Below are 11,181 nucleotides of genomic sequence, written 5' to 3'. Positions count from 1 at the left end.
TGTGTGTGTGTGTGTGTGTGTGTGTGTGTGTGTGTGAGATTGCCAGAGGGTCATATTGTATCTGCAAACGGTTCTTTGCTTATTGTTTTTGCCTGTATCACGTTCCAGATTTACTGCAGAACAAATCCAAGGTCTATTTGAACCTAAGGATTAGTAAGTCTCCCCCCCGCTGAGTGACTCTCAGTCGTGTGTGAAAATGGTTGGAAGGGTCAGCGCCTGCGAGTGACCCTCAGCTGCATCCTCGCTCCTCTGATTGTCCCACGTCTGCATCCAACACTTAGTCCCAGCAGCTTCAAAGGAGGCAGCCCCGTCACAGCCCCACACATCAAAGACCCCCTGTCAGCATCCATGACAGTCAAACTGTACAAGTGAGGGAATCCACACGCACTTTGTGAAAGGACCCACAGGTGTGACATCCTGTCGTCCCCATATGGACTCAGTGGTTCTCAGCGTCAGATACCAGCGCAAAAATCACCCTTCAGGGTCTGAATGGAACGCATTGAGCATAGCATAGCGACCCCGGGGCTGTAAGATGACGGGTGTAGTGTTAGGAGCAAGTAGTATGAAAGACACTAAACACAGGACTTAGTGTCCCATTCTTGTCCCATGTGTCACAGAAACATACATTTTCTAACCCCACCCACGACCTTTTCCTGAACCTAATTGGGTTTTTGTGACTCATGTCAGTCAGCACATCCCGACCCAGAGCGTCAAAAGAGACGCCAAGAGTCCCGACGTTATTCATATTTTACGCCATGGGAGAGTGATAATGCGTTGACCCTCCAGCTACAAACCAGCAATTTTTTTCTCTTATTTTTTAAATATGTTTTAGAGCATTTTTAAAGTTTTATTGGACAGTAAAGAGAGGACAGAAAAGAGACATAGGGAGTGACATGCAACAAATGTCCCCCACCAGATTTGAACAGAGTGACATTAAGGTTCCTGGTCAGACCATCAGGACACCCCACAACCAGCCAATTTATAGAATTATTTCTTCAAACTGAATTATTTCCGGTTGCTGTTTTAATTTATAAGTGGTCTGTTAGACAATGTAACGAGCACATTCAATACAGATACAGGATATTTGGGAATCAGCTTACAGAAAGGCATAATACGGTAAGGTTTGTCAGCTGTTATTAAAGGTTGATAAAGTATTTATTGTGCAGTACATTAAAATTTAAAAATAAAGAAGCATTTTGGGCTACCACGTCCGGATTTTGTCACGTCACCCTGCAGTCGAATGCTGCAAGCGGACACTGATCAGCACAATTTACAGTAAACAAGGCCTCAGGGCAACATGTACAGCTCCCAGCATGCTTCAGGTGACAGAAAGGAAGGAGAAGAATCAGGAGAAAGTGAGTGAAAAGCCTGTAGAGTGTTTGCACTGATACTGAGATGTGTTTTCTCTGGTTTACTGGCTGAGTCACATGTGATTCCCAATAAGCAGTGCCGTGTCCGTAAACTCGTGGTAATGAAAAGGTTTTCACTTTTTAACAACGTTGCTACGGTTTGTCGGGATTCAAGTTTTGGGTTTGTTTTGCCATTTTTGTTGCACTCACCAAAAACTCACCCATGCACTCCGCTCACTGCTGATGCAACTCATCTAGTTTTTTTTAGTGTTTTTTTTTTAGAGTTTATGTAAAAAGTTATCATATCATAGGTATTAGTCACATGCGTCACATGATAAATGACCAACTTTGTTTTAACTATTAAAAATAATTACAACCAAGCTGATTCTTTTTCATATTTAGTTACTGGATGCTGCTTTGAGAAGCTGTTCTGAAGGGACTGAGAAGCCAAAGTCAGGTCTCAGTGTTGACCTTACATCCCTGTGATGAGGTCTTGGTTCAAGGCAAACTCCAGAAATTTAGCATTGTAATTTCTTTAGATGAGTTAGGGGACAGATTAAAAAAATAAAGGGTCTCAAAATCATGCAACTAAGTCCCAAATATCCAGATTTTGTAAGTGTCGAGCTCCAAAAATAGTGGATTTTTTTCAGTACTTTAAAAAATATTTATTTTGGCAAGACCTCCTCAGAACCAAACAAAAAACTCAATTCTGATTTGACAGGTCCATCATAGCCAGGTGTGGTGGCTTTGGATTTGACTCAGTCCATTTTACAATTCAGCCTATTGACCACTACACGCTCACATTTCTACAGGTTATGATAAAGGATTACACATTCCTTTTGAATTGAAACTGCTCTCCAGTACACCATGCCGTATGGATTATATTTGACGTCACAAGAAGAGAAGCATTAGTTAAGGCATGGGTTTGCGATTTTAAATAAGTTAAAATGAGTTGAGGGTGAACCAGGAATATTTAGGGACAGGACAACCTATATCACAAAAAAATGTGTGTGTGTGTGTGTGTGTGTGTGTGTGTGTGTTTGTGTGTGAGAGAAAGTTGTATTGGGACTCAGCGCTAACATTACGTAGTGTGCTTTCATGAGAAATGCATGCAACGTGTCGTTCTACTTTCACATCTGCCTGAAAATCTTCAGCTTTATTTTTAAAGCCTTTTATCTGGTCTGTAATCTGTCCCTTAATGCCCAATACACCCAAAATATGTTTCCAAGGTAAGACCAAAAATGAAGGGGAGGCACTGAATACCTCGATGTGTATATTGCAGCGATATTGTAGGGTTGACTTTCTCAAAATATTACCACAATGAGTTTTTTGATAAATAATCACCACCAATCATCAAATAATCAATCAAAAATCCTATTGTTGATAAAATGACTAAGTAAATAATAAAACAGCTAGTGAGAATGCCAGTTCACAGGAATACTGTGTATTTCATAGTCCGAAACAGTTTACTGCGCCAGAAATCTTATAATATATCATGTGTATGAGCGTGTGCTCCTAGCAGATTTTATCATATCATGATGACCAGATCATGAAAAATATTTTACTGAAGCGTTGTGAGAGAGAGAGCAGACAGCCTGTATGGAGAAATGAATAACATGATTTCTCTGACTGCTTTGTAAACATCATATCCCGATTATGATCAAAAAGGGATAGGGATAGGCCTCATAACCGCAATATTCATGTCTATTCATGTCAGACCCGTGGACCCCACTGCCATAAGGTCCATAGTATACTAGTACTAATAACTATTTTTTTTCAAGTCGTCAAGTCCAACCATCACTGCTGCTGTCTACCGCCCCCCTAAACCCAATAGTGTGCTGTATAGTATTTGTTTTGTTGTATAGTATTTGTTTTGCTGTATAGTATTTGTTTTTTGTAAACATCAGCCCGATATTATCAATAAAAGGCCTAGGATAGGGGCCTCATAACCGCAATCTCATTGTCTATTCATGTCAGACCCGTGGACCCCACTGCCATAAGGTCCAAGTATACTAGTACTAAATAACTATTTTTTTTTCAAGTCGTCAGTCCAACCATCACTGCTGCTGTTCTACCGCCCCCCTAAACCAATAGTGTGCTGTATAGTATTTGTTTTGTTGGTTTATTCTGTATTGTTTTTTGTGCTGTATAGTATTTGTTTTGCTGTATAGTATTTGGTTTGTTGTATTTGTTTTGGTATTTGTTTTTGCTGTATAGTATTTGTTTTGCTGTTATAGTATTTGTTTTGCTGTAAGTAGTTTGTTTGCTGTTGTGTATTATGTTTTGCTGTTGTAATCTTGTTTGTTGTATAGTATTTGTTTTGCTGGTGTATGTATTGTTTTGACTGGTGTGTAGGTAGTTGTTTTGCGTTGTATAGTACTTGTGTTGTTTAGATTTGTTTTGCTGTATAGTATTTGTTTGCTGTTTATGTACTTGTTTTGTTGTATAGTATTTGTTTTGCTGTATAGTATTGTTTTTGTTGTATAGTATTTGTTTTGCTGTTGTATACTTGTGTTGTTGTATAGTATTTGTTTTGCTGTATAGTATTTGTTTGCTGTTGTATATATTTGTTTTGCTGTGTATAGTATTTTTTTGCTTTATTATTTGTTTTTGCTGTTAGTATTTGTTTTGCTGTTGTATAGTATTTGTTTTGCTGTATATTTTGTTTTGCTTTGTATAGTTTTGTTTTGCTGTGTATAGTATGTGTTTTGCTGTATAGTATTTTTTGTGTTGTTAGTTGTTTTGCTGTATGGTATTTGTTTTTGCTGTTGTATAGTATTTGGTTTTTGCTGTATAGTATTTGTTTTGCTGGTAGTATTTTGTTTTGCTGTATAGTATTTGTTTGTTGTATAGTATTGTTTTTTTGCTGTATAGTATTTGTTTTGTTGTAGTATTTGTTTTGCTGTATAGTATTGTTTTGCTGAAGATTTGTTTTGCTTTATGTATGTTTGTTGTATAGTTTTGTTTGCTGTATAGTATTTGTTTTGTTGTATAGTATTTTGTTTTGTGTTGTATATTATTTGTTTTGCTGTAAGTTGTGTTTTGTTGTTGTATTGTTTTTTTTGCTGTATAGTATTTGTTGTGCTGTATAGTATTTGTTTTGTTGTTATATTTATTGTTTTGCTGTATAGTATTTGTTTGGCTGGTGATAGTATTTGTTTTGCTGTATGTAATTTGTTTTGCTGTTGTATAGTGTTTTGTTTTTTGCTGTATTTATTTGTTTTGCTGTTGTATAGTATTGTTTTGCTGTATAGTATTTTGTTTTGCTTATAGTATTTGTTTTGCTGTTTGTATAGTTTTGTTTTGCTGTATATTTTGTTTGTGTGTATAGTATTTGTTTTGCTGTGTATAGTATTTGTTTTGCTGTATAGTATTGTTTTGTTGATTGTATTTGTTTTGCTGTATAGTATTTTTTTGCTGTATAGTATTTGTTTTGTTGTATAGTATTTGTTTTGTTGTATAGTATTTGTTTTGCTGTATAGTATTTGTTTGTGTATATGTTTTGTTGTATATTTTGTTTGCTGTATAGTATTGTTTTGCTGTAAGGTTTTGTTTTGTGTGTATATTATTTTGTTTGCTGTATATTATTTGTTTTGCTGTATAGTATTGTTGCTGTATTATTTTGTTGTGTTGTATAGTTTTGTTTGCTGTATATATTGTTTGCTGTAAGTATTTGTTTTGTTGTAGTATTTGTTTTGCTGTTTAGTATTGTTTTTGCTGTTTAGTATTTGTTTTTGCTGTATAGTATTTGTTTTGCTGTATGTATTTGTTTTTGCTGTATATTTTGTTGCTGTATAGTATTTGTTTTGTTGTATAGTATTTGTTTTGCTGTAGGTATTTGTTTTGGTGTTATATTTGTTTTTGTTGTATAGTATTTGTTTTGCTGTTGTATAGTATTTGTTTTGCTGTATAGTATTGTTTTGTTGTATAGTTTGTTTTTCTGTATAGTATGTTGTTTTGCTGTATAGTATTGTTTTTGTTGTATGTATTTGTTTTTTGCTGTTGTTAGTATTGGTTTTGCTGTATAGTATTTGTTTTGGCTGTAATTATGTGTTTTTGCTGTATAGTATTTTGTTTTGTTGTTGTATGTATTGTTGTGCTGTTTATAGTATTTGTTTTGCTGTAATTTTTGTTTTTTTGTTGTATGTATTGTTTGGCTTGTATTATTTTTTTTTGCTGATAGTATTTGTTTGTGCTGTATAGTATTTGTTTTGCGGTATAGTTTTTTTGTTTATGTATTGTTTGCTGTATAGTTTTGTTTGCTGTATAGTATTTGTTTTGCTGTATAGTATTTGTTTTTGTTGATGTATTTGTTTTGCTGTGTAGTATTTTGTTTTGCTGTATAGTATTGTTTTGCTGTATAGTATTTGTTTTGTTGTATGTATTTGTTTTTCTGTATGTATTGGTTTTTTTGCTGTATAGTATTTGTTTTTGTTTTAGGTATTTGTTTTGCTGTGTATAGTATTGTTTGCTGAAGTATTTGTTTGCTGTAGTATTTGTTTGTTGTTGTATAGTATTGTTTTGCTGTTGTATAGTATTTGTTTTGCTGTATAGTATTTGTTTTTGTGTTTATAGTATTTTGTTTCTGTTGTTATAGTATTTTTTTTGCGTATAGTATTTGTTTTGCTGTATAGTATTTGTTTTGCTGTATAGTATTTGTTTTGCTGTATAGTATTGTTTTTGCTGTATGTATTTTGTTTTGCTGTAAGTATTTTTGTTTTGCTGTATAGTATTGTGTTTTGCGGTATAGTATTTGTTTTTGCTGATAGTATTGTTTTGTTGTTGTATAGTATTGGTTTTGCTGTATATATTTGTTTTGCTGTTATAGTATTTTTGTTTGCTGTATATATTGTTTTGCTTTGTATAGTATTGTGTTTGCTGTTGTATGTATTTGTTTTTGTCTGTTATAGTATTTGTTTTGCTGTATAGTTTTGTTTGGTTGATAGTATTTTTGCTGTATTATTTGTTTTGCTGTATAGTATTTGTTTTGCTGTATATTATTTGTTTTTCTGTTGTATAGTATTTTGTTGGCTGTATATATTTTTTTTGCTGTTGTATAGTATTTGTTTTGCTTGTTTGTATAGTATTTGTTTTTGGTTCTGTATAGTATTTTGTTTTTGTGCTGTTTGTATAGTATATTGTTTTGCTGTATAGATTTGTTTTGCTGTTGTAATATTTGTTGCTGTATATATTTGTTTTGCTGTATAGTATGTTTTTGTGTTAGTATTTGTTTTGCTGTATAGTATTTGTTTTGTTTTATGTATTTGTTTTGCTGTTAAGTTTTGTTTGGCTGTATAGTATTTGTTTTGCTGATAGTATTGTTTTGCTGTATATATTTGTTTTGGTTTGTATGTATGTGTTTTTTGTATAGTTTTGTTTTGCTGTATAGATTTTTTGTTGTATAGTATTTGTTTTGCTGTTAGTAGTTTGTTTTGCTGTATAGTATTTGTTTTGTGTTGGATTATGTTTTGCTGTAATATTGTTTTGCTGTTATTATTTGTTTTGCTGTATAGTATTTGTTGGCGTATAGTATTGTTTTTGCTATGATAGTATTTGTTTTGCTATTGTATAGTTTTGTTTGTGTGTATAGTATTTGTTTTGCTGTATAGTATTTTTTTGCTGTTGTATAGTATTTGTTTTGCTGTATAGTATTTGGTTTTGCTGTTGTATAGGATTTTTTTGCGGTATAGTATTTGTTTTTGTGCTGTAGTAGTATTTGTTTTGCTGTATAGTATTTTTTTGTTTTGTTGGTATGTGTTGTTGCTGTATAGTATTTGTTTTGTTGTATAGTATTTGTTTTGCTGTATAGTATTGTTTTTGGTATAGTATTTGTTTTGTCTGTATAGTATTTGTTTTGTTGTATGTATTTGTTTTTGTTGTATAGTATTTGTTTTGCTGTATATATTTGTTTTTGTTGTCTATTTTTGTTTTTGTAGTATTGTTGCTGAATTATTTGTTTTGTTGTATAGTATTTGTTTTGCTGTATAGTATTTGTGTTTGCTGTTTGTATAGTATGTTGTTATTGCTGTATAGTATTTGTTTTGCTGTTGTATAGTATTGTTTTGCTGTATAGTATTTGTTTTTGCTGTTGTATATATTTGTTTTGCTGTATAGTTTTGTTTGCTGTATAGTATTTTTTTGCTGTTGTATAGTATTTGTTTTGCTGTATAGTATTTGTTTTGCTGTTGTAGATTATTTGTTTTGCTGTTTGTATAGTATTTGTTTTTGCTGTATAGTTTTTGTTTTGTTGTATTGATTTGTTTTGCTGTAGTATTGTTTTGCTGTATAGTATTTGTTTTGCTGTATAGTATTTGTTTTGCTGTATAGTTTTGTTTTTGTTGTTGGTAGTATTTGTTTTGCTGTTGTATAGTATTTGTTTTGCTGTATAGTATTTGTTTTGCTGTTGTATATTATTTTGTTTTCTGTGTATAGTATTTGTTTTGCTGTATAGTATTGTTTGCTGTAGTTTTGTTTTTGCTGTATAGTATTGTTTTGTGTATAGTATTGTTTTGCTGTTATAATTTGTTTTGCTGATAGTATTTGTTTTGCTGTATGTAATTTGTTTTGCTGTATAGTATTTGTTTTGCTGTATAGTATTTGTTTTGCTGTAGTATATTTTTTTTGGCTGTAGTAGTATTTTGTTTTGCTGTATAGTATTTGTTTTGCTGTATAGTATTTGTTTTGCTGTATAGTATTTGTTTTGGGTGTATTTTGTTTGTTGTATATTTTTTTTTGCTGTTGATAGTATTTGTTTTGCTGTATAGTATTGTTTTGCTGTATGTATTTTGTTTCTGTATAGTATTTTGTTTTGTTGTTTTTATTATAGTTGTTTTTGCTGTTGGTATAGTATTTTGATTTGTTTTTGCTGTATGTATTTGTTTTGCTTGTATAGTATTTGTTTTGCTGTTGTAGTATTGGTTTGCTGTATAGTATTTTGTTTTGCTGTAGTAGTATGTTTTTTGCTGTATAGTATTTGTTTTGTTGTATAGTATTTGTTTTGCTGGTTATAGTATTTGTTTTGCTTATAGTATTTGGTTTGTGCTGTATAGTATTGTTTTGCTGTAGTAGTATTTGTTTTGTTTGTTATAGTATTTTTGTTTTGCTGTATAGTATTTTTTTGTTTTGGCTGTATGTATTTGTTTTGCTGTATAGTATTTGTTTTTTGTAGTTGTATAGTATTTGTTTTGCTGTATAGTATTGTTTTGCTGTTGTATAGATTGTTTTGCTGTATAGTATTTGTTTTGCTTTTGTAGTATTTGTTTTGCGGTTTGTATGCTATTTTGTTTTGCTGTATAGTATTTGTTTTGTTGTATAGTATTGTTTTTGCGTAAGTAGTTTGTTTGGTAAGTATTGTTGTTTTGCTATAGTATTTTTGTTTGGCGGTATAGTATTTGGTTTGTGTTGTATAGTATTTGTTTTGCTGTATAGTATTTTTTGCTGTATAGTATTTGTTTTGGTTTGTATAGTAGTGTGTTTGGCTGTATAGTATTTGTTTTGCGTGTATAGTATTTGTTTTGCTGTTGATGTATTTGTTTTGCTGTATATATTGTTTGCTGTTGTATATTTGTTTTGCTGTATAGTATTTGTTTGTGCTGTTTATATTTTTTTTTGCTGGTAGAGATTTGTTTTGTTGTATAGTATTGTTTTGCTGTTAGAGTAATTTGTTTTGTTGATAGTATTTGTTTTGCTGTATATTTTTGTTTTGTGTATAGTATTTGTTTTGCTGTTAGTTTTGGTTTTGCTGTATAGTATTTGTTTGGTTGTATAGTATTTGTTCTTGGTTGTATAGTATTGTTTTGCTGTATAGTATTTGTTTTGTGTATAGTATTTGTTGTGCTGTATAGTTTTGTGAATTGTTTTTTTTGTTTTGTGTGTATGTATTTTTTTGCTGTATAGTATTTGTTTTGGTTGTATAGTATTTTTTGCTGTAATTATTTTGTTTTCTGTGTATTTTGTTTTGCTGGATAGTATTGTTTTTGCTATTGTATAGTAAATTTGTTTTGCTGTTGTATAGTATGGTTTGCTGTATAGTATTGTTTTGCTGTGATAGTATTTGTTTTTGCTGTATAGTATTTGTTTTGCTGTTGTATAGTATTGTTTTTGCTGTATAGTATTTTTTTGCTGTATAGTATTTGTTTTGCTGTTAGTATTTGTTTTTTGTGTGTAGTAGTTTTTGCTGATAGTATTTGTTTTGTTGTATAGTATTGTTTTGCTGTTGTATTTTTTTTGTTATATATTTGTTTTGTTGTAAGTATTTGTTTTTGTCGTATAGATTTGTTTTGCTGTATAGTATTTGTTTTGTTGTATAGTTTTGTATTTGGATAGTATTTGTTTTGCTGTATGTATTTGTTTTGCTGATTATTGTTTTTGTTGTTTAGTTATTTGTTTTGCTGTATAGTATTTGTTTTGCTGTATAGTATTGGTTTTGCTGTATAGTTTCTGTGTATTTGCTGTGTTATAGTATTTGTTTTTGCTGTATAGTATTTGTTTTTGCTGTATAGTATTTGTTTGGTTGTATAGTTATTGTTTTTGCTGTGTATATGTTGTTTTGCGTATAGTTTTGTATTTTGCTGTATAGTATTTGTTTTGCTGTATAGTATTTGTTTTGCTTGTATGTATTGTGTCTGTATAGTATTGTTTTGGTTGTATAGTATTTGTTTTGCTGTATAGTTTGTTTTTTTGCTGAGTATTGTTTGTTGTATAGTATGGTTTGTCTGTTGTATATTTGTTTTGCGTATAGTTTTGTTTTTGTTGTATATATTGTTTTTCTGTTAGTATTTGTTTGCTGTATAGTATTTGTTTTGTGTGTATAGTATTTGTTTTGCTGATTGTATGTATTTGTTTGTATATTTTTTTGTTGTATGTTTTGTTTTGCTGTATAGATTTGTTTTGTTGTTATATTGTTTTGCTGTATAGTATTTTTTTTTGCTGTTTTAGTATTTGTTTTGCTGTATAGTATTGTTTTGCTGTTGTATAGTATTTGGGTTTTGCTGTTGTATAGTATTGTGTTTTGCTGTATAGTATTTGTTTTGCTGTATAGTATTGTTTGTTGTGTATGTATTTGTTTTGCTGTATAGTATTGTGTTTGGCTGTATATTTGTTTTTGCTGTATAGTATTTTTGGTGTATGGATTTGTTTTGCTGTATGTTTTTTTTGTAGTATTTGTTTTGTTGTATAGTATTTGTTTTGCTGTATAGTATTGTTTTGTTGTTTTAGTATTTGTTTTGCTGTAGTATTTTTTTTGTGTTGTAGTTGTTGTTTTGCTGTATAGATTTGTTTTGCTGTGTATAGTATTTGTTTTGCTGTATAGTATTGTTTTGCTGTAATAGTATTTGTTTTGTTGTATAGTATTGTTTGCTGTATAGTATTTGTTTTGCGTATAGTATTTGTTTTGCTGTATATATTTGTTTTGCTGTATGTTTTGTTTGGTTATAGTATTTGTTTGTGCTGTATATATTTGTTTTGCGTATAGTATTTGGTTTGCTGTATAGTATTTGTTTTGCTTTTTTCTATATTTGTTTTGCTGTATAGTATTTGTTTTGCTGTATAGATTATTGTTTTGTTTGATAGTATTTGTTTGCTGTATAGTATTTGTTTTGCTGTTATAGTATTGTTTTGCTGGTATATATTTGTTTGCTGTTGTATAGTATTTGTTTTGCTGAGTAGTATTGTTGTGTGTTGTATAGTATTTGTTTTGCTGTATAGTATTTGTTTTGGCTGGTAGTATTGTTTTGCGTATAGTATTTGTTTGCTGTATAGTATTTGTTTTGCTGTTAGTATGTGTTGTTTGTCTGTATAGTATTTGTTTTGCGTATGTATTTGTTTGCGGTTC

General features: G+C 30.7%; 1 long non-coding RNA gene across 1 annotated transcript in view; it reads left to right on the top strand.

Moving 5' to 3' along the window:
- Nucleotides 1-2,839: 2,839 nt before the first annotated feature.
- LOC116686945 (uncharacterized) overlaps nucleotides 2,840-11,181 on the top strand; it is a 16,846-nt gene continuing 8,504 nt past the window's right edge. Inside the window, exon 1 of the long non-coding RNA XR_004331431.1 lies at nucleotides 2,840-2,923. This is a non-coding gene — a long non-coding RNA (uncharacterized LOC116686945). The remainder of the gene's footprint in view (nucleotides 2,924-11,181) is intronic.

Source organism: Etheostoma spectabile, unplaced genomic scaffold (assembly GCF_008692095.1).
Source record: "Etheostoma spectabile isolate EspeVRDwgs_2016 unplaced genomic scaffold, UIUC_Espe_1.0 scaffold58, whole genome shotgun sequence".
In the NCBI taxonomy this organism is placed as follows: domain Eukaryota; kingdom Metazoa; phylum Chordata; class Actinopteri; order Perciformes; family Percidae; genus Etheostoma; species Etheostoma spectabile.
The sequence above is the reverse complement of the archived record's forward strand: the minus strand, read 5'-3'. Positions and strand labels throughout refer to the sequence as shown.